General features: G+C 37.4%; 1 long non-coding RNA gene across 1 annotated transcript; it reads left to right on the top strand.

The window, feature by feature from the left end:
- The first annotated feature begins 6,935 nt into the window (after nucleotides 1–6,935).
- Nucleotides 6,936–22,818, top strand: LOC141553813 (uncharacterized). The gene is made up of 3 exons (XR_012485654.1): nucleotides 6,936–7,033; nucleotides 18,056–18,161; nucleotides 22,764–22,818. It is a non-coding gene; the product is annotated as an uncharacterized LOC141553813 (long non-coding RNA).
- Nucleotides 22,819–23,719: the final 901 nt, after the last annotated feature.

Genomic DNA, 23,719 nt, shown 5'->3' with positions numbered 1-23,719 from the left:
TCCTCCTCCTCCTCCTCCTCCTCCTCCTCCTCCTCCTCCTCCTCCTCCTCCTCCTCCTCCTCCTCCTCTTCCTCCTCCTCCTCCTCCTCCTCCTCCTCCTCCTCCCCTTTCTCCTTCTCTTTCTCCCCTCTTTCTCCTTCTTCTCCCTATCTCTTAGTCTCTCTCTGTCTCTGTCTCTGTCCCTCCCTCCCTCTTCTTCATTCTTTTTAATTTTTTTTCTGAATTCCACAAACACCAGATAAACAAAGATGTCCATTAACCCTTTTGTTGTGGAACAATAGAAGAGGACTGCTCAGGAAACCCCACATCTCAGTCATGTGGGGCCCTGTTTGTTTTTTTAAGTATGTAATAAATCTGTCACTTAACTTCAAAAGTGATCTTGCTTATCTTGATTTCCTTCTTTCTGTCCCTCACTTCTATGTCTCCATCTCTTCTGCCTTCACTCTTCTTTTCCTTTCATTTCCTTCTTCCCAAGACCAAAGAATAAAGGTAAATTTAAGACAAAGAAACATTCATTTAGTTTGTAAGTTCCAAACATTAGTTATCTCTGAAAATTCATCATCTCCTACTGGTTTAATTAACACCTTTGCAGAAACAACTCCCAAATCTACAGACCCAGTTCTATCTTGTCTGCTGCATGTGAGACCCCATTGCTAATGGTCTGTTGGATGTTTCTAACTGCTAGATGCCCATCAACCTCTCAAGTTTGACACATCAAAAATGGAACTTATCTTCTAAACCTTTTCATTACTCCAAAGCTTCTATTTTTTTTTCTGAATGTACCATTACTTTATTCGGCTCACAATTTTAGAACAATCCTTGATTCTTTGTTCTTCAACCTTCCTAATCAATTTTTAAAAAAAAATCCTTATTAAGTGCCTACTACATGCCAGGAACTGTGCTAAGCACCTTAAAAAATATTACCTCAATTTTATCTTCACAAGTTTCAAAGGTAGATGCTATTAAGATCTCCATTTTACAACTGAGGAAACTTAAGCAAATAGGAGTTAAGTGACTTAGTTACATAACTAATAAAATTGGATTTGAATCCAAGTCCTCCTTACTCAAAATCTAATACCCTAGCCATCATACCACATTACCCTTTCCCTTTGAATATTAATTCAAAAGAAAGTTTTGAAAACATTATCTCAAGGTTTCCACCAAATGATTGAAACTATCATTTCATTTTAGGTAGTCTGTTTTTATTATTGTTACCCAAATCAACGGAGTTTAATATATCTTGTAATCCATCCTTCTGGCTTTACTGATATTTACCCTTCCATGATTATTATTATTACTATTATTATTATTATTATTATTTTTTTTTTTTTTTGGTGAGGCACTTGGGGTTAAATGACTGCCCAGAGTCACAAACTCAGTTAAGTGTTTTTGTTCAGATTTGAACTCAGATCCTCCTGACTCCAAGGCTGGTGCTTTCTTCCACTATACCATCTAGCTGCAGTCCCCCCAACTTTTTTTTTCAGCACATAAAATAAAATCAAGGAATATTCTCTCTCTCTTTCCCCCTTTGTCTCTGTTTCGGTCTTGCTCTGTCTCTGTCTGTTTTTCTTTCTCCCTCCCTTTCCCTTTCCCTCTTCCTTTCTCCCTTCTGTCTTTGAATTTGTCTCTGTCTGTCTCTCTTCCAAATCATCCAATGGTCCTAGAAATCACCCATTATCATCCAACCCTCCAAGGTGTCTCTCTGACAGGGAGTTTGTGGACAGGATGCTTTAAGAGCAGCCATGTCTGTAGCCTCAGTGTGGAAAGCACTCATTTATTTCATCTAATCTTGCTAGAGAGTTTGTAATTTATCAAAGCTCAGAATCCTTCCTAAACCTTTTCTCTCAGCAACTTAAGACATGAGAAATGTTTCTAGAAGATGGAAAGATTAAGAAAATAGCCAAGCAGCAGGCAGGACTTCCAAAACCTTAGGAATAAAAATATTAATTATAATCCTAATAATTTGCAATGATGAAGTATTTTAAGGGTAGATATACTGAGCACAGTAGCAAGCCCTTTCAGGTAGGCACTACACTGCATGGGATTTTCAGCTGGTATCTGTGAATTAAAAAAAATTAAAATTGTAACTAGGCAACAGAGGTTTTGGCCCAGAGCTTCATTATCATGGAGGGGAGAAATGTTATAATGGCTGGCTGGTGATCCAGCTTCCTATCCATGCCCAAGCTACTGTGGCTTTGTGCCACTCTCTGAGGACTTGCCTTTTCTTCCAACTTCACTGGGGCACAGCCCCATCAATTTGGAGAATGTACTTCCCCTCATCCTGGCAAGGGTGCACCCATCTCTGCCACCGCTGCCCATCCTACCCCTGTCCCTGGTGCAAAGACTCCTACTTATGGCTCTGTCTTTCATAGTGCTTTTTCATTGCCAGAAGGGGGAATCTGCAATGCTCTGAGGCTCAGCTACCTTTGCACTGTGGGTTTTATGTGAGTTTTCAGGGATTTCAGGTGGGGGGGTGTCAAACTCTGAACCTCCACTAGACCACAAACCAGATGAAAATATTAGGAAATGTTTCATAAAATTAATACAAATAGAGTATGACACAGAGAATATTAATTTGGGGTTTTCTAAATCAACATGCAGCTCACAGGAACCTTTTTCAATCTGAAATAGATACCACTGCCATGACTGACATTTTCCCAAACCAAAAGCCGGGGGGAGTAAATCCCTTTTGCAATCTCCCAGACACTACAGGAAAAGAGCTATAGCTGTAGCCTATGCCTTGTTTTGTCCTGAAACTGGAGAGATCTCTTCAAAGGAGGGGAAATCTCTGAATCTTCAGGCTTTCGGGCTGAAGGAGGGAAACATTGGATTTAAGAAGCCCAAATGAATGTTATCAGATATAATCAATTCCCAGGCCTTCCTGTTTGTGTAGAGTGATTAGGAGGAAGAAACTCTTTATCAGTCCCTATTTTCCATCCCCCAGCCTCTGTGCATCTTTAAACAACCTTTGAGATAGTGATTAGCAGGTCTGGGACCTGGTTTGCCAGGTGAACTGCATCTGGTTCCTTGATCCTTCCCTCTAAGTTCCTGCCTTACTTTCTTGGTTTTCCCTAGAAACCTCTAAAGCTGTATTTTCCCTATCAAGGATCTGCTCATGATGAAAATCTTTGCTACATTCTTTTCATGACCAAATCCAGTACAAAGTACTCTTTTTCTCTTCCTCATAGGGCCTTCTCTTTAATGGCACTTTTCCCCCTTACTTTAGCTAACTCTGGTTAGTCTGCTGAATTCCTCTATGGATCTAACTTCAGTCAATGGCTCCCACTTCATAGGATATTTCCTTTCCCCTGGTTAATTGTGAGTTCCCCTGGGGAACTTGTCTTTTCCTTTCTAATTATATGCTCTTCCAACTTTATTTCAGATTTCCCACTCCTATTTTGCCTCTTATTTTTGTCTGTAATCTTTCCCCCTAAATAGGCTTGCCTTTTGCCAAAGAGAATCAATGGCCATTGTGAATTTGTCACATGTTTATTTTTAATTTTTTTAATTTTATGTTTTTATTGACAAAACATATACATGGGTAATTTTTCAACATTGACTCTTGCAAAAACTTCAACTTTTCCCCTCCTTCCCTCAACCCCCTCCCCTAGATGGCAGGTAGTCCCATGCATGCTAGATAGTCACATGTTTATTTTGAACTAGGCATTGCTACCCCGACCTCATCAAATGCATTTGTTTTATTCCTTGATTAACTCTTCAATGCTTATTTAAAATTCCGCCACCCTCCCTCCTTGGGTGATAGCCATTGGGGTAATGACTTAGAATCAAATCAAATTCAAATCAGAAAACCAGAAATTTTTCCAAGGGAAAATGTGGAAGGTTCTGACTGAGATGCCGTGAAAAATCCGGGATGTTTGAGTTCAGAGGGCCAGGGATCAAAGCCCAGTTTTGCCATTTTCAGATTATGTGACCATGAATCAAGTCTCTTAAACTCTCTAGTCCTCAGTTTCCTCATCTGCAAAATGAGGGGATTGGACTAGATTACTGAGAAGATGTCTAGGTCCATGGTGCTGAGATCTCATGTGTACAATGAGCAGATTGGACTCAATGGAAAAGGTACTTTGAGCTATAAATCTGTGATTGAGAAAATGCTTGAATGGTCTGCCATTGCATTTAGGATATAATATAATTTAGAACTCGGTACAGAAATTGGCACTTAGTAGATGCTTAATAAAGGCTTGTTAATTTGACAAACTCCCATGTATAACGGTTTGTCACCTAAACCCCTTTGCCACCTGCCTGTAATCAGCAATTTTAGACTTATTTCAGTTGATTACATTTTCTACTCTGTGTTTCACACAAACTGCCCTTCCCTGCTTACAATTCTGTCTTTTCCCTTTGTTTGGCTGTGCTCCATATTGCAAATGCTCTCCTTTTGCATCTCCATCTTTTGCACTCTCTAGAGTCTTTCCTGTTCAAACAACAACTTCTACAGGAAGCCTTTTCTGATGCCCTCTTTGTTGATACCTCCTTCAAGTAGTTTTATATGTTCTCTCTTTCATGCACCACAAATGGAAGGTAAGCTTTTCTGAAGGCAGAAAACTCATTTGTGTATCTCTAGCATCTCGAGTCCTGGAGCACAGGACATATTTAAAAGATCAATTGAATTGAATTCTTTGGTCTTCTGTAATCACCGAGGTTTTCCTCTTCCTCACCACCATTTTAAAGAGTCACACTGACTTTTTCTCGGCTATGAATTCTGAAATGAGTCATTTCTAAATCAGAAAGGGAGGGGAACCATTATTGATGATAACTCATCACCCAAGTTAATTTCTTGTCAGAGGAGATAATTAGCTATTCCAGGTGTTCTTCATCAGTTTAACAAGACATCATGTGGCTAGTGATGGTTCCTTTTGCAATGAAGCTAATTAAACGTAATCCAACCACTTTGGGTTTGCAATACCCAGCTAATTATGAGTAATTAAACAATGCTAGGTTTTAGCATATGCATATTATAACATATTTGAATTTGGAAAATCATTTTCTTCAGGACAGAATGATCCTTGATACAATAAGATGCAGGGATCAGGCCAAGAAAGAGGAAGTTTACTCAAGTTTCCCCCCCTTCCCCTATGATCCTTCATCAACTTTTTTCATCATCAACTCTGAGATGTTTCATAATATTTTAATTCATAAAACATGTAAGAGAATGAATTTCCCCAGGCAGGGTACAACATACAGAAGAGCCAATTAACTGTGATATTATGGAATACATTACTTATGGAAAACGAGGTATTTTGAAAGTCATGGTGAATCATGTATTGAAAGACACACTCCAGTGCACCCGAACTCCCTCTGGCTCTCCCTTTCTGCTTTTGCAATGTGCATCAATTTGGAACTCTTTCCCAGGGGTGAAAAAACCTTCCCTTCTACTTCTCATTTCTCTGCTGCTCTCTGATTTATATCTTGAATGCATAGAGACTGGTTCTCTTGTAGCTAGCTTGGTGACAAACTACTGTGTTGAGTTGGGAATCATAGAGACTGCTTCTGCATTTATCCCCAAAGGCATTATGTCACCGGGGGGCACATAGCTAACAGTCTGAATGACAGATTCAAGATTGAAAAAAGAGTTTGACAGTATAGAATGTTGGGCTGAATCTAAAAAAATAAAATCTAATAGGAAAGTCTTAGATGTGGGTTAAAAAGTCAACTTTACAAGTAAACAACATGGCAGTTATGGTTAGATTGAAGTTCATCTAAAGAGAATCTTAGTGGACTACAAGCTCAATATGTGTCAAAAATGTATTATGAAAAAGCCCAAATTGACTAGAGAGTATGTTTAGGGAAATGATAGCATTTGTTTTTGCCTTGTCTGCCTTTTAAAGAACATTTGTTTGTTCCATACTATATCTTTCACAAGCTTTGAATACTCACTATTGTGGAATGCTGTGATGGATACTATGATGGACACATGGTTCATGCTCTTTTAAGAGCTCAGATCTTTGGGATTCGGATGGATTTAAAGATTTCAAATCCAAATTCTGATGTAAATTATCTGCATGTCACTTTCTTTGGGCTTCAGTTTCCACATCTGTAAAAAGATGGAGATGGATTAGATAATTCCTAAGGTCTCAATCAGCTCTAAATAGCATGTTCCTATGAACTGTGCTAACCACGGAAGGATTACTATAATTTCTACTAGTTCTCTATATCACTTACAGCCTACTTCTGAGCATATTTACTGCTATGTTTTGGATTCACATAGACCATGTCTTACTAGAGGGTTCCTGCAAAAAGATATTTAATAAATGTTTCTGGATCAACTGATATAACTTAAGTATAATTCTTATCTTTTAATTTTTTTTTTATAAATGTGGGTCTCCATGGGGTTTTATATAAACATTTAGATGAACAAATGGCATTGGGAATAGGACAGACTGCATTTTACTACACAGAAGATACAAAGGACTTTAAAGAGTCCATAAACAAATATGGGAAACATATAAAAAGACTCAAAATAACTCTTTAGGGATCAATATTATTTTCCTATATCTTAGCTTCTCTGACTTCCCTCCTACTTTAGCTTAAGTCATCTCTTCCAATAAGCTTCTCTTCAGCTTTTGATGCTTTTCTGATTCCAAATAATTCTATTTTCTTTGTATTTATCTCATATAGTTATAGTAAATAACTATTAGCATAGTTATTTATGTTATTTCCCCCATTAGAATATGAATTCCTTGAGAGCAGGGGCTACTTTCCCCTTTCTCTGTATCCAAGTTCCAGCTTTAGTCCTTAGCATAATACCTGGTATATAGTAAAGTGCTTAATAAATGCTTGTTTGACTGATTGATTTTCTCTTTAGTAGGAATCTTGTCCACAAGAGTTCTAGAATCTTTCAGAGTGCTATCCATGGTTTTGACACCTTTTTGAAAAGAATTGAACTTGGGTTTTTATATAGGACAATACTTCAAAACTGGTGAATCATTCCTTCTCACAGAATTCTACATGGACATAATAGTACTTTTGAGATATTTGGACTTTCCTAGAAGGGAAATAAGTTTTGAGCTATTAGGTAAGTAGCCTTTTTCCATCCTTACTACCATCCTTCCCTCTACCATTATCTGAATAATTTACTATAATAGATCTTTTGTCTTTTGCCTTTTGCAATATCTTATTCCATGTTCTTTAGTTCTTTAAAATAATAGCTAATAAATCTTGTGTGATTGTGAGTCCTCAGACTTTGAATTCTTTCTGGTTGTGTCAATATTTTTATCTTTTGTTGAAAGTTTTGGAGTAGGATGTGTGCGTGTGTTCACACATGGGTTTACTCACACATACACCATTCATGGTGGGAGTGTGTGTCAAGGCAATGACTTTGTTTTTTGTTTCCAATTTTTTGTCCATCCATCCTATCATCACCTGGTTGGGGCCATAGTCCTTTGTTTTTGTTCTTCTCAGTGGGAAATTCCCCTTCTCTGGATAAAATGGGGATCTTCACACTCTCAAACTGGAGTTTATTGACAAGGTTTTAAAGTCTGTGGTTCGTGTTGCCCAATAATTCTTTTTTCTATGACTAGAAAGATAAACTCTGAGATTAAATTGACTAGTAAATTCTTCCCATTGGGCTAGAAGAAGTACTTCAGAATTCTTGAACTTGGGGAATATTTTCAAAAATCTCAAAATAAAATTCATTACCTTATAACCCATAAAAGTATTGTGTTTGAAAGCATACTTTTAAAAAAACTTTGTTTTTCTTCTTTCTTTTGTTTGTGTTTTCTTTCACAACATGACTAATATAAAAATGTGTTTTTGCATGACTGCACATCTATAATCTATATCACATTGTCATCTGATGAAAGGATAAGGGAGGGAAAGAATTAAAATAAAAAACTCTTAAAATTGTTTTTATGTGTAATTGGAAAAAATAAACTATTTTAAAAGGAAAAAATTACCTTATGTTTACTTTGCAAATACTTTGAATAAACTTATGTTTTGCAAGTGTTTTCCCTGTTAGAAAACAAGATCCTTGAGGACAACAAATTTTTTTCCTTTTGTATTTGTAGTCAAGACTCACCATTGGTAATTCATGTCTAGACTATGCTCTGGATTGTCCAGACTTTGCCACTAAGATTTTATGGCTTTCTCCTGCTGGAATATCCTTCTGTCTTGCCTTTTTCCATTAGTGAGTTCCACATGGATCCTCTAATTTTTCTTTTAATTTTTAATTTATAGAATAAAACAAGTATTTCTATAAAATAGCATATATATAAAATTGCTTATGGTTGCATATAAAACTGCAAATCCACCATGTACAACTTATTATTCTTTCTAAATATATAACAAAGGTATCATGTAAATTTCTTCCCCCCCCCTTTTTTCTTCTTTGTTCCTGTACTGCCTTAAGAGATGGCTACCATTTTACACAAATACACCTATACATGTAAAATTATTCTATACATACTTCTATTTATTAGTTCTTCCTCTGGATGGAGATAACATCTATCTTCATACATCCTTTCTTTTTAATTTGTATATTTATAATATTCAAAATGATTTTGTTGCTCAAAATTCTTCTTAATACTATTGTTACCATATACAATGTTTCTCTTGTTTCTGTTCACTTCACTTTTCAGCATTTTATGTAAGTCTTTTCATGCCTTTCTAAGATCACTGAGCTTATCAGTTGTTGTTTTTTTATTAAAGCCTTTTATTTTCAAAATATATGCATGGCTAATTTTTCAACATTGGCCCCTGCAAAATCTTGTGTTCCAAAATTTTCCCTCCTTCTCCCCATCCCCACCCCTAGATGGCAAATAATCCAATATATGTTAAACATGTTAAAATAAATGTTAAATCATATATATATATATATACATACATATTTATACAATTATCTTTCTGCACAAGAAAAATCAGATCAAAAAGGAAAAAAATGAGAAAGAAAACAAAAAATGCAAGCAAACAACAACAAAAAGAGTGAAAATACTATGTTGTGATCTACACTAAGTTCTCATAGTCCTCTCCTGGGTGTAGATGGCTCATAAGATAAAAAATCTTATTGTTGGAAAGAGCCACATCCATCAGAATTGATCATCATTAATCTTGCTGTTGTTGTGTACAATGATCTCCTGGTTTTGCTCATTTCACTCGGCATCAGTTCATGTAAGTCTCTCCAGATCTCTCTGAAATCACCTGCTGATTGTTTCTTATAGAACAATAGTGTTCCAAAACATGCATATACCATAACTCATTCAGTCATTCTCCAGCAAATGAGCATCCACTCAGTTTCCAATGTCTTACCACTACAAAAAGGGCTGCCACAAACAGTTTTGCACGTGTGGGTCCTTTTCCCTACTTTAAGATTTCCTTGGGATGTAAACCCAGTAGAAACAGTGTTGGATCAAAGGGTAACTTTAGAAGAGCTCATCATTTTTTTATAACAGTAGTATTTCATTACAACCATACATCACAACTTGTTTAGCCATTCCCCAAACTATGGGGACCTCTACAATTTCCAGTTCTTTGTGACCACAAAGCTACTATAAATGTCCCATTCTTATTTAAAATTATAACGCCTATGAATTTTCCTCTATCTTACTCATTATTTCCTTTCTCAACCTCTTTTTACCCTGTTTTGGTTATTTTATCTTCTCCCTCATTCTCCCACTTCCCATCCCACTCTTCTCTAAGAATCCTCTTCACCCTATCCCCCTTCCCAATCCACATATTTATCCAAAAGTTCCTCTCCAGTCTTTGTTCCTACACTCCCAAATCTCAGTCAACGCACTCATTTCCCCACCCTGTCTCTCAATTTTCTTACCTCTCTATGTTCACAAGGCTTCTATCCCCTTCCAGATGTACATGTTGTTTCCTTTTTAACCCAGATGAAAGTAAGGTTACATTACCAGTTTTTCACCCCTACCTCCTTCCTCTGTATAAATTCTTCCTTTCGCCCCCCATTTGAAAAATACAATTGCTCCCTTTAATCTTTTCCTATCCACTTTTACTTTTTAGAATCAACTTCTCATATTCAACTTGGCTCCAGCCTTTCTTTCAAACTTTCTTCGTAATGATAACAGTTTTAAGAATACTGATAATATTGAGAAATTGGGGCCTGTATTTTGAGGACAGGCCCATGAGAGTCATGTTCTATTTCTCTCTTTCTCTTCCCTTTGTGTATCGTCTTTTCTCATTAGAATATAAGCTATTTGAAGGTAGAAACTATTTTTCTTTTGGCTTGTATTTATATCTCCAGTGCTTAGCACAGTGCTTGGCACATACTAAGTGCCTAATTAATGCTTGTGGCCTGTCAATACCCAGCACAGTGCCTAGAACATAATAAACACTTAAAAATGCTAGTTGATTGATTAAAATATAGATGACTTGGAAATGATACCCCAACTATAGATATACACATCCATCCATCCATCCATCCATCCATCCATCTATCCACACGAGACAAATATACATAAGAAGAAGTAAGTTTTATGCTTTATTAACCTTTCCTTTCTATACCATTCTTTCCCAAACACAGCAAATAAGAAGACAGTACTTTGAAAAAAAGAACTCCTTGGCTTTCTGTGACCCAGAAAGGTTTCTATTTTCCTTTGAATAGGCACGATCAGTAAATATGATTTCAGGTCTCTCTCCAAGGACATGTCTAGTGTCTGTTTTTGAAATCTGGAGATATTCAATTGAAGAAGGGTTAAGACAAGAGTGAGGGTAAGTGCCCATGTGTTTGTTGTTTCTCCAGAGGGCCAGCTAGGTGTGATATTTCAATAGAGACATCAGTTCTACATGGGCAGGTAGAATAGACCCAGATCAGCAGTTACACTTAGGAGTAGATAAGTAATGAAAAGGTCATTTCTCAGCTGACATCCATTTTCACTTCTCTTCCCCTCTATGGACCAGCAATGAGCCTTTCTTTTGATTGAATTTTGATTCCAATTCCGGGTTTCATGGTTAGCACTTGAAATGTGGCTGAAATGTGAATCTTCGAAAATGAGAGAAAGGGGTAACACACACATTCACGCTTGAATGAGAGACGGAGACAGAGAAAGACAAAGCGACTGAGGGAAAGACAGAGACACAGAGAACTAACTTTTTATTTTATTTTATTTTACTTTTTGCTGAGACAATTGGGGTTAAGTGTCATGCCCAAGATCACCCAGCTAGATATTTGGCTAATTTTAAAAATACTTCCAGGAATGGATGATGATGTTGATAGTAAAAGATCTTTCAAAGGGACAATTTCTGATCCTCCTCTGCCTTCTCATTTTGTGAGCAGTTAGGTATAAAAGATTAGCATACATTCCCCCTTTCAGGTATAGTGACAAGGGAAGCTAAAAACCAGCAATATTTAGGAAGAAGGCAAATAGTTATAATCTTAGTTCAGTCCTACTCTCTTTCGGAGAAGAGAACTGTCAGTCTCATGGCTCATTTTCCTGCTTCCCATCCAGGCAGAAATGTTTTCCTTGAAGAAGGGTGGGCAAGAATCCAAAGCTCTACTCAAGCTGTTGGTGTATTCATTTAGACATCTCAGGAAGACACGAGGGGTATAGTTGGTAAGAGCACTGGGCTTAAGGTCAGAAAGACCTGAATTCAAATTCTGTCTCAGATACTTAATAGCTATATGAACTCAGGGAGATCACTTAACCTCACAGATTCAGTTTCCTCAGCTGGGAAATGGGGATAATAATAGGACTTATCTCACAGGGTTGTTGTGATGGTCAAATGAGAAATTATATGTGCCATACTTTCCAACCCTAAAGGCCTATACAAATGTTAACCCATTCTCCTCTTCCTTTACCTCCTCCTCTTCCCTTTCCTTTCCTTTTCTTTCTCCTCCTCCTTTTTCTTTTCTTTCTCCTCCTCCTCATTCCCCACCGGTAGCACACACCTTGAAGACAAAGAAATGCTCCATTTATGCATTTGTCTTCTCAGCATTTAACACTGTTCCTGGTATATAGCATGCATTTAGTAAATGGTTTTTAATTAATTTATTCAATTATTCATTCATTCAGGGATCAGCAGGAGTAATGAAATCTCTTGAAGCTATTTCAGTGCTTAGTATCTGGACTTTGGCCTGAGGGGGAGAACAAATGAAAAAGTCCACAATCTCCTGGTGGGATGCTCATGGGATGCCATATTCCTTCCTGCCATTCATCTTCTTTTAGCTTTCTTTTCCAAAACTCCATCCCAGAAACATCCTTAAAGTCCATGTACTGACACAACCTTGGGGCATTCTGGTGGCTTTCTGTGGGGCTCTATATGGGAGACCTCTTCTTGGAGGAGAATCTTTAAGAGGACATTTTGGTCTACCAAATTAAGGACTTAAACCCCAAACAATAGGTTTGGCAGTGGGAATCTTGTATTCTCTACCCCTTTCCGTTTTGTGTGTCATGGTAGGATCTGCTCTGCTCTAGAATATGGCTTGTGAAAACTCTTCTGTTCATATTTTCATCAAGGACGTTCTCAGCATGTGTTTTGAGCATTCTCATAAAGATTTTGTAGAGGAGAAAAAAGAGGCATATAGTGATTGATGTCTTCTCAATTGCCTTTTTTATCTGATTTCCAACCCCCACCCCCTCATTCTGTAGTTTTCCCATTTTTCAGATATTCAGGTTTGACTAATGAACCAATTAATATAGAAGAATGACAGGCAGGAATTAAGAGAGGTTGTTGCATGTATTACTTTCTTTCACTCCTGAATTATTCAATATCCCTGTCTTCCTATTTCCAGGATTTTCTCCACTCCACTTCATCCTTCTCAATGTGGTCAGATTAGTCTTTCTAATATATTATTTTCGTGATGATTTCCATCCCCTGCTCAAAACCCTTGAATGGCCCTCGCTGCCAATCAGAAAAAGGCTGGCTCAATTTTACTTTTTCAGTCTTATTTCACATTATTCCCCTTTGTGCTAAGATGAAGAAACACAGAAGAGAGAGAGATTTAGCCTCAAAGCTGGGAAGGCCAGGGTTCAAATACATCCTTGACCATACTGGCTGTGTGACCCTGGGAAAGTTACATAACCTCACAGTGCTTTAGGCAACTCTCTAAAGATATAAATTGCTGACGTGTAATGGTAGAAGGAGTTTCCTTGCTGAGAATCTCCTATATAGGCTAAAGGAATCACAGATCCACTGTCTATTTTTCCATTCCATCTTACACAAACTTCATGTTTCAACTGGATGACGGATCTCCAGTCTAGTCATTTCATTTCCAGTCTCTATAACTTTATATAAGACATACCCATTTCTTTCTTATTCCTGTCTCTTAGTATCCTTATGCTCTTTCAAGGATCAATTGAAATGCCATATTCTCTGATTTGTTAAATACTTCTCTCTCTTCTCAGATTACCTTACAGTTACTTATATACAGAAGTTTTTGCCCTCATGGAGTTAACATTCTACTGAATGGAAACAAGATTCTTCCAAATCCAAAGATAATAGAATCATAGACTGACAAGACTTCCCAGCATTTACTTAGTTTAGTGTCTTGTAAAAATAGCAGGTGCTTAATAATGATCAACCTGTTGACTTCTCAACTTCCTCTGAATGCTTTATATCCATCATTTAAAATTATTTATTTTAAATTTCTGGAATAAAATAAGCATTTCCATTACATAGTATAATAAAAAGATGATTGTATGTGGAACTGCAAATATTATATACAATTTTCTATTCCTTTTAAATATATAATAAAGTTATTATGAAAATTTCTTTCTTTTTTCCTCCTCACAATATTGTAATATTCTATTACATTTATGTGCTGTTTGGGCTGTGTTAGCAGTTCTCCAATCGATAGGTTCCCACTTGGTTTTTAGCTCTTTGCTATTTTAAAAATTGATTTAATTGAATAATTTGATTAAATTAATTAATCTATTATTAATATTTTTGCCTTCATAGGTCCTTAGGGATAGGCAAGATTCCAAAGCTATCTTCCCCTTGATTTAACAATCTTTATGTTTAGACCTCCTAGAGAACATAAGAGGTGAGAACCAATGGGTAAGAGTCCTGGACTTGAAGTCAATCTGGTTCAAATTCTACCTCAGACTCTTAATAGCTGTGTGAGCTTTCCCACTGTCTCTGATCTCTTTGGGATCTAGTAGTGATTTAGTCCCTTTCCTGCTCTGTTTTCCAACCTTCCTTCCCCCTTTAGAGTAGTACCATTGGGTCTAGTTTAGTGACAATGTCAAATTGTTTTGCAGCAAGGAAAGGTAAAGTTATTGTTCCAGCAACAGAGCACCAGGAATCCGAGTAAAATTTTCATGAAACTTGAGCAGCATGTGTGGATTTAAGGGAAAATAAAGAATTCATCTTCTGGGAACGTGTCAAGTGCCAAGAACACCAAGACTCTTAAGCTGACTCCTTAATGAGGTCACATGGGGAGAAGCAGCTTACCTTGAATATGCTTTGTTTTCTTATATGTTCTGTGTTTTCTTTTTATCTCTGGTGTCAGCAATGATGGGGGAGAGAAGGTGGATGGGATGGGATGAGAGCCTCTCATTTTTCTTTCTTTCTGATATTGTTGCCTTCTATTGAATACACCCCAGAGACTGGCCTGTCTCCCCCTTCTGTTGATTGCCAACAATTTATCATATAGGTATATTTGATTTGTACATAGTTGTTTGCATGTCATTTTCCCCATTAGATTGTGAGCTGCTAGAGGGCAGAGGTTGTGTTTTTACCTTTCTTTGTACCTGACACATGATAAACGCTTCATCAATGCTTGCTAATGGATATGGAGTCCATGGACTGAATGATATTACTTCTGGTTTACCTTCTTGACTAGGAAGTCCATTCAAGGTCCAGAACAAAACCATAGGAACCTTGATTGCAGTTGTAATGAGCCTGAGAGAAAAAGTAATACAAGGTGGTCAAGAGATTATAAAATTAAATTGAGTCAAGTCAACTCACTCTTGGAGGGATACTACTATGTTTTTTCAAATTTCTTAGATTTCTCAACTTTATATAGATGTTGGATGGCTTAATGGACTTTTTTTATGAGAGTGAGCTAATTTTGACTTCAAGAAAGTACTGAAAACAAGCTTATTGGTGTTCAATCCTCCTGTTCTTGATTTCAAACTTCGCATAGATTTTCTAAAATCTTAAAACAAGATTCACCCTGTTGAAATAATTCTCTCCTTTTCAATTTCACATCTTGGTGAAAAGTTAAAATGAAACAGAACTTCATTATAGCACGTATCAGAAATGGATGGTCTTGGGAGGTATTAGGTTCTCTTTCATTAGAAGGCTGTAGTCAAAGATCTGATAGTTACAGCTTTTTGGGTGTGATTCTTATTCAAGTTCAATTCAGACTAGACTTCGCAAATCCTTTCCAGTTCTGACATATTTTTTGGCCCCTGAAAATCCACAAATAATGACAATGTTCTATTCATCCCCATCAATGGGTAATTTTTGACAAGGACCTTAAAAGTAGGTGATAGTTACTTGGTAGCAGTGAGAGTTAGGGAAGTTGTAGAAGTGTTTTTGTTTTTTTTTAATCAAGATGCTGTAGGGTTCAAAGATTTAGATGGAGGAGGTGACATAACCAGAAAGGAAATTCTGATGGCACCATTTCCCAAAATCATTTAGGATTTAGTGAGTGCCAGAAAGCTCTTGTCATGCTGTTAAAACAGCTGGATCCTGAATAGGACTGGAAACTTGGCTTGGAGGAAATCCTCTGTGGATCTTGGTTTCCTGCAGATAGGATTTACTCCTTACCGGTTGAGGACAAGGATGCAATAGGCAATGTTTAGAATACAAAGCCAGATAAGATGCCTGCCCACTGGAGCTAACCTTTCTCCAGAAGAATTAACCACAGTCATCCCCCTCAATTGCAATGACACCATTTCCTGTCTTGAGATTTAATTGTTCATGACCTACAAAGTGAAAATTAAAAACAAAATCATAAATGAAACTGATTCATAGAATTCCTCCTAGAATTCTTGTTATCATATATTATTTATTCATCAGAATTCATCAAGATATTCATCGAATACATAGAAATGCTTTCCACTTAAAAATGCCACTTGTTTGTGACCTATAAGGAATAAAATGTTTATATTCATTTTATTTCTTTTTAAAATGTTTTTCTCTATCTCACCTTTTGGAAGTACATGGTGGATTTATTTGGAACCTTAAGTAGAAATACAGATGGTACTTTGGGAATCTTTGCTCATAATAAAATATGATTCTATTAGCAGTACAATGGGGAAAAAACACTTTAGATTTGGCATCAGGAAGATCTGAGTTCAGAACCTGTTCTGAAAAACAATCTGTTTGGCTACAAGCAAATCACTTAATCTCTCTGAGCCTGTTTTCTTATCTGTAAGACAGTGATAACCATACTTTTAGTCCTAAACTAACAGCATTGTTTCAAGCCTGAGAGGAAATAATGTATATTAGACAGAATCTTAAAGCAAATGGTTTCACTTAAACTTGGTTGGAAAAAATATTGTTAATCCCAAAGGTGAAATATTTTATAAATGTAATTTGTTGTTATTAGTATCACTTAGTATTTTCTGTCTTGAGTCTTATCTCTGGCAAAGATGGCAATGCTAAATTCTTTCCCCTGGAAAGTTTCACAATAAACATATGTTCTCAGTGGGAGCAGGTCAAAAGATATGTCAATTTCTTCATCCCAATATGTTCCCCATTTCCATCATGGAGGTCTGACTTGTAACCTGATAGCTTTTTTTGTCATGTTATTAAAACAAGAAAACAAACAAAAAACCCAAGAAAACAAATATAGATTAGCTGGGAATAAAGAAATGTCCAGGTGAACTCCTCTGAGGAATTGAGTGACTACAAAAACATTTCCTAAAAAAATGAGGATGTGGCCTGAATTTAGGTTTAATACCATCAGTTTTATCTTCCTTTCCTTCCAAATTTGTTGATGAAGGGTTTCCATCAAGCAAAAGCAAAAAATAAACAATAAAATCCAAACAAGATTCTGGGAATTATTGTAATTATCATTTTTTAAATAAAGCCCCCAATCCAACTTCTAATACATAGTGTACATACATATATACATACACATACACAAATTTTTTTTAGATCATGTGTGCTTATCAGAGAGAGAGGCTCAATGAAAATGTGATTGAAAAAACAGACCTTCCAAGGGAAGGAATTCTACCAGAGACAGCAACACCATCCTTGCCTGAGATCCTAAATGATACCAAAGAGCCAGACCCTTGACTGTTTTTACAGAAGCCAATGATTAATTGAATAGCTTTTCCAATTGCTGGAAGTGACACATGGACTCAATCAGCCTGAAGGTGGAGGAAAGGAACAGGGATAAAAGAAGCAGATGTTCCGCTTGAAATTTTCACTAGGGTCAGATGTTTTTGCTTGGGAAATTGATGCTATTTTAATTTTTCCTTGCTCATTCTCCCTCCTGCCATCTTATATCACCCTTAGTTGACTAGCTCCACATTCTGGGAGATTTCAGAAGTCTGTTCAGAATGAATAGATGATTCTCTTTGCATTTAGATTAATTGGCTCTTCCCTGGGTTCTATCAATCAATAGTCCTATGGTTCAAGATTGAAGGATGGGTTTCTGAAGGGCCTTGGAATTACTGAATGGTCAAAAACTTTCTGAACCAAAAACCTTTCTATTCCTGTGTCTTGTTCCCTTCCCTCCCCAAAAAAGATTTTTAAGTTTCAGGAGGCAATTTCTATCACTAATCTATTCGTTCTGTAACATCTAGGCTTGATCTAAAGTACTTCACTCAGGTTCCATTTTGAAAGGGGGAGACAATCACAAAATTTCAGAGTTGGAGGGGACTTGAGTAAGTAGCACATAATGTCCCATACATATGATCAATAGCTTTTCCTTCAAGACCTCCTATGAGGTAGAAAATCCTATTTCCCAAGCAATCCCCTCATTCTGCTTTTCAATCATTCTATTTGTCAGGAAGTTTTTCTTTATATCAAGCCCACATATAACATATATAAGGACAGAAAGCATGTCTTAACATTTGTTTCATAGAGTGGAATAGCATGTACAACAGTTCTCACTGTTCTCCTCCCTCTAAGTTCCCTCATTAATTTTCACTACTCACTATCATGTATGTCTTTGGATTGGCAGATTTCATTTTTAGAAACCCATCATGGAAGACAGAGTAAGAGCAAGAGGAAGAGTAATTATATTCCTGAGTTCCCAACAGAGCTTACACTTGAGCTGCTTGTGAAAGGTTTGTATATGGCTTCATCTCTTCCTCATCCTCCCACCGGGAGTGAAGGTGATGATGGTAGGGAAGGTTGCTGTTTGTATGAGCAAGTTTCTCTAGATTATGTTTTGAGAGAAAGGTCTCGTTTAGATTCTGCTAGCCAAGAGGGGAAAGGCTGTCCATGGATTGTTCAGAGTGAGAAATATGTTTCTAGTTAGTAAAATGGCAGTCACCTTCTCCAAGCTTGATAACAGAGTGTATTAATTTCTGGCAAGGTGACATTTGGAAACCTCCAGTGTTGTATTTCAATGAAACCCAGAGTTCATGGAATATGATGGAGAGAGTTGGAATACTCTTGGAGCCACATGGAGTCAGGAGAGTTGGGTTTCAGTCCTGGCTCAACTCCTCGGGGCTATGTGATGTTAGCCAAGTTTCCTCACCCATAAAATGGGAATCATAACAATCTCACTTCCTACTTTACTGGGATGGTTTATAAAGGGTAAAAGCTTAAAACACTTTAAGGTTTACTTACTTTAAGAATTGGTGATTTCCTTCTAGCTTCCAAAAATATTCTAGATTAGCACCCACTCAAAACCATGAGCCTTTAACCCAATCTATGTTCCTCTAACTAAATTTGACCAGTGGATAAATAGGACAAAGTAAAACACATTTACTTAAAGAGCTTAACAAAAGAGATGACGAGGACAATTATACACACAATACACTTCTGTTGTTAAGTTGTTCCAGTCATGTCTGTTTCTTTGTGACATTATTTGGGGTTTTCTTGGCAAAGATACTGCAGTGATTTGCCATTTCCATCTCCAGCTCATCTTACAGATGAGAAAACTGAGGGAAACAGGGTGAAGTGACTTGCTTAGGGTCACCTAACTAGGAAGTGTTTGAGACTGGATTTGAATTCACATTCTCCTGACTTCAAGCTCAGTGCACCACCTAGCTGTCCACATTGAATTCCACTTAGTCAATTAATTAATAAGAATTTAAAAAAATAACTTTTTTTAGTTAGCCAAAACTTCCCCCTAACTTCTTCCATTTCAATTTGAGAACAAAAGAAAAGCAAACCCCAATACAAACGTGTTCAGTTGTACCTGATTCATTGTGACCTCCTGTGGCCCAAATCCCATGAATCCTGTGTTTGGTGTTTTCTTGGCAAAGATTCTGGCATGGTTTTCCATTTCCTTCTCCAGTGGCTTAAGACAAAAAGAGTTAAGTAACTAATCCAGGTTCACACAGCTAATAAGTATTTGAAGCTGGATATGAACTCTCATCTTGCCTCCAGACCAAGCAGTGAATCAACTGAGCCATCTACCTGCCTCTACAAACATGTGTAGTCAATCAAAATTAGGCAGGTCTAACAAATATTGTCTCATTGGATTAGAGGGGTTATGGATATTGAGAATATGTGGAAGTAGGTGATTAAGATGATTATAAGGATAGAGGAACCACATTATACCCTCTAGGTATAAGAGAGTAGATATTAGGTGGGATTGATAAATTAGGACTCCCATGAGGGCCAGCAGGAAAGCCACGATTAGGTTTAGGTTGATAGGAAGCATAAAGTATTCATGGGGTAGAACCATGATTTATTAAGTCAAAATCAATTATCTTAATTAGATTAAAAACCTATTCAGTCCATTCAAGACCTTTTTGGAATATATTCTGAATCCTTCACTTCTCTATCAACAGGTGGGTAACATGTTTCATTATTAGTCCCCTGGAATTGTGGTTGCTCATAATGCTGATAAGAGTTCATTACAACAATATTATATCACATTTATATATGATAACTTGTTCAGCCACTCCCCAATTTATGAGCAGCCCCTCAGATTGCCATCATTTATCAGTTCATCAAACAACTACATACTAACACATATATGTAAGTATATGCTTTTGGGGCACATACTTAGATTTCATTTTGCTTAGGATGAATCCTTCCCTCAATCTACTTTCCTTTTAATTCTAGTTCTCATTACCTTTCCTTTCCTCTTTCCTCCCTTTTCCTGTTGAATGAACTATATTTCTGGGCTAATTCATGTGTGTGTATGTATATTCTTTCTTCTTTTGATGAGTTCATATGAGAATGAGATTCAAGTGCTAGCTGTATAAAGGTCTACTTGTGCATTCTAATTATGTAAGATATTACTTTCCCTTTTCCTCACTCTCCCTGATTCCTTTCTCTTTTCTTCTCTTTCTATTTTTCTCTTAAGATCATGAAGGCATAATGAAACAGCCCCTGACTGTGTCTAATTGAATTCCCTCTATGATTCCTGATAATAATAGAGCTCAGAAGGGAAACATGTATCATGTCCCCATATTTAAAAGTAAATACTTGATCCTTGTTTGATCCTTAATAATTATCATTAAAGTTTATTTTTTATGTTTTTCTTCCTCCTTTGTTTGAACTTTAGATTGTTTCCCACAGTTCTGGTCATCTTTTTTTTCCTTCCTTCCTTCCTTCCTTCCTTCCTTCCTTCCTTCCTTCCTTCCTTCCTTCCTTCCTTCCTTCCTTCCTTCCTTCCTCCCTTCCTTCCTTCCTTCCTTCCTCCCTCCCTCCCTCCCTCCCTCCCTCCCTCCCTCCCTTCCTTCCTCCCTCCCTCCCTCCCTCCCTCCCTTCCTTCCCTCTCTCCCTTCCTTCCTTCCTTCCTTCCTTCCTTCCTTCCTCTCTCCCTTCCTTCCTTCCTTCCCTCTCTCCCTTCCTTCCTTCCTTCCTCTCTCCCTTCCTTCCTTCCTTCCCTCTCTCCCTTCCTTCCTTCCTTCCTCTCTCCCTTCCTTCCTTCCTTCCCTCTCTCCCTTCCTTCCTTCCTTCCTCTCTCCCTTCCTTCCTTCCTTCCCTCTCTCCCTTCCTTCCTTCCTTCCTTCCTTCCTTCCTTCCTTCCTTCCTTCCTTCCTTCCTTCCTTCCTTCCTTCCTTCCTCCCTTCCTTCCTTCCTTCCTTCCTTCCTCCCTCCCTTCCTCCCTCCCTCCCTTCCTCCCTCCCTCCCTCCCTCCCTTCCTTCCTCCCTCCCTCCCTCCCTCCCTCCCTCCTTCCCTCCTTCCCTCCTTCCCTCCTTCCCTCCTTCCCTCCTTCCTTCCTTCCTTCCTTCCTCCCTCCCTCCCTTCCCTCCCTCCCTCCCTCCCTCCCTCCCTCCCTTCCTTCCTTCCTTCCTTCCTTCCTTCCTTCCTTCCTTCCTTCCTTCCTTCCTTCCTTCCTTCCTTCCTTCCTTCCTTCCTTCCTTCCTTCCTTCCTTCCTTCCTTCCTTCCTTCCCTCCCTCCCTCCCTCCCTCCCTCCCTCCCTCCTTCCTTCCTTCCTTCCTTCCTTCCTTCCTTCCTTCCTTCCTTCCTTCCTTCCCTCCCTCCCTCCCTCCCTCCCTCCCTCCCTCCCTCCCTCCCTCCCTCCTTCCTTCCTTCCTTCCTTCCTTCCTTCCTTCCTTCCTTCCTTCCTTCCTTCCTTCCTTCCTTCCTTCCTTCCTTCCTTCCTTCCTTCCTTCCTTCCTTCCTTCCTTCCTTCCTTCCTTCCTTCCTTCCTTCCTTCCTTCCTTCTTTCTTTTTTATTGAAGCTTTTTTTTTCAAAACATATATAAGGATAATTTTTCAACATTGACTCTTGTAAAACCTTGTGTTCCAATTTCCCATCCTTCCCTCTACCACCTTCTCTAAATGGCAAGTAATCCAATATATGTTAAACATGGTAAACATATATGTAAATTGAATATAGACATGCATATTTATATAATTATCTTGCTACACAAGAAAAATCTGATCAAAAAGGAAGGAAAATGAGAAAGAAAATAAAATTCAAGCAAGCAACAACAAAAGAAGTGAAAATATTATATTGCACAGTCAGTTGCTGTATACAATGATCTGGTTCTGCTCATTTCACTTAGCATTAGTTCCTGTAAGTCTCTCTAGACCTCTCTGAAATCATCCTGTTGATCATTTCTTATAGAACAATAATATTCCACAGCATTCATACACCATAACTAATAAATTATGGTATATGGGTATCCATTCAGCTTCCAGGTTATAGCCACTACAAAAAGGGCTACCACAAACACTTTTGCACATGTGGATCCCTTTCCCTCCTCTAAGAGCTCTTTGGAATTTAAGCCCAGTTGTAACACTGCTAGGTCAAAGGGTGTGCACAGTTTGTTGCACTTTGGGCATAGTTCCAAATCACTGTCCAGAATGGTTGGATCAGTTCACAACTCTAACACCAATGTACTAGTGTCCCAGTTTTCACACATCCCATCTAACATTTATCATTATCATTTCCTGTCATCTTAGGCAATCTGAGAGGTGTGTAGTGATATCTCAGAGTTGTCTTAATTTGCATTTTTAATCAAAAGTGATTTAGAGCACCTTTTCATATGACTAGAAATAGTTTCAATTTCTCCGTCTGAAAGTTATTAGTTCATATCCTTTAACTATTAATCAATTGGAAAATGGCTTGAATTCTTATAAATTTGCATCAGTTCTGTATGTTTTAGAAATGAGGCCTTTATCAAAATCTTTGAATGTAAATTTTTTCCCAGTTTATTTGCTTCCCTTCTAATCTTGTCTGTATTAGTTTTGTTTGTACAAAACTTTTTAACTTAATATAATAAACATTATCTATTTTGTGTTCAATAGAGAGTTCCAGTTCTTCTTTGGTCACAAATTCCTGCCTTCTCCACAGATCTGAGAGGTAAACCATCTTTTGTTCTTCTAGTTTGCTTATAATATCACTTTTTATATCTAAATTATGAACCCATTCCAACATCATCTTGGTATGTGGTGTTAAGTGTTGGTCAATGCCTAGTTTCTACCATATTAGATTTCCATTTTTTCTAGCAGTTTTTGTCAAATAGTGAATTCTTATTCTAAAAGCTGGAGTGTTTGGGTTCCTCAAACACTAGATTGCTATAGTTATTGATGATTTTGTCCTGTGAACCTAACCTACTCTACTGATCAACTACTCTGTTTCTTAGCTAGTATCAAATGGTTTGATGACCACTGCTTTATAATATAGGTTTAGGTCTGGTACAGTTAGGCCACTTTCATTTCCTTTTTTTCATTAATTCCTTTGAAATTCTTGATCTTTTGTTCTTTCAGATGAACTGTGTTACTATTTTTTCTAGATCTGTAAAATAATTTCTTGGGAGTTTGATTGGTATGGCACTGAATTAATAGATTAATTAGGTAATATTGCCATTTTTATTATATTTACTTGACCTACATGAGCACTTGATATTTTCCCAATTGATTAGATCTGATTTGATTTAGGATAGAAAATGTTTTGTAGTTATGTTTACATAGTTCCTGACTTTGCCTTGGCCAATATACTCCCAAATATTTTATATTATCAACAGTTATTTTAAATGGAATTTCTCTTTGTATCTCTTTGCTGCTGGACTTTGTCGGTAATATATAAAAATGCTAATGATTTATGTGGACTTATTTTGTATCCTGTAACTTTGTTAAAGTTGTGAATTGTTTCTAGGATGGTCTATAATTTTCTTTCTCTGTTTTCACCCTACCTGGTTTAGCTATCAGCACCATATCAGTGCCATAGAAGGAATTTGGTAGGTCTCCTTCTTTCCCTATTT

This window comes from Sminthopsis crassicaudata, chromosome 2 (genome assembly GCF_048593235.1).
Source record: "Sminthopsis crassicaudata isolate SCR6 chromosome 2, ASM4859323v1, whole genome shotgun sequence".
In the NCBI taxonomy this organism is placed as follows: Eukaryota; Metazoa; Chordata; class Mammalia; order Dasyuromorphia; family Dasyuridae; genus Sminthopsis; species Sminthopsis crassicaudata.
The sequence above is the reverse complement of the archived record's forward strand: the minus strand, read 5'-3'. Positions and strand labels throughout refer to the sequence as shown.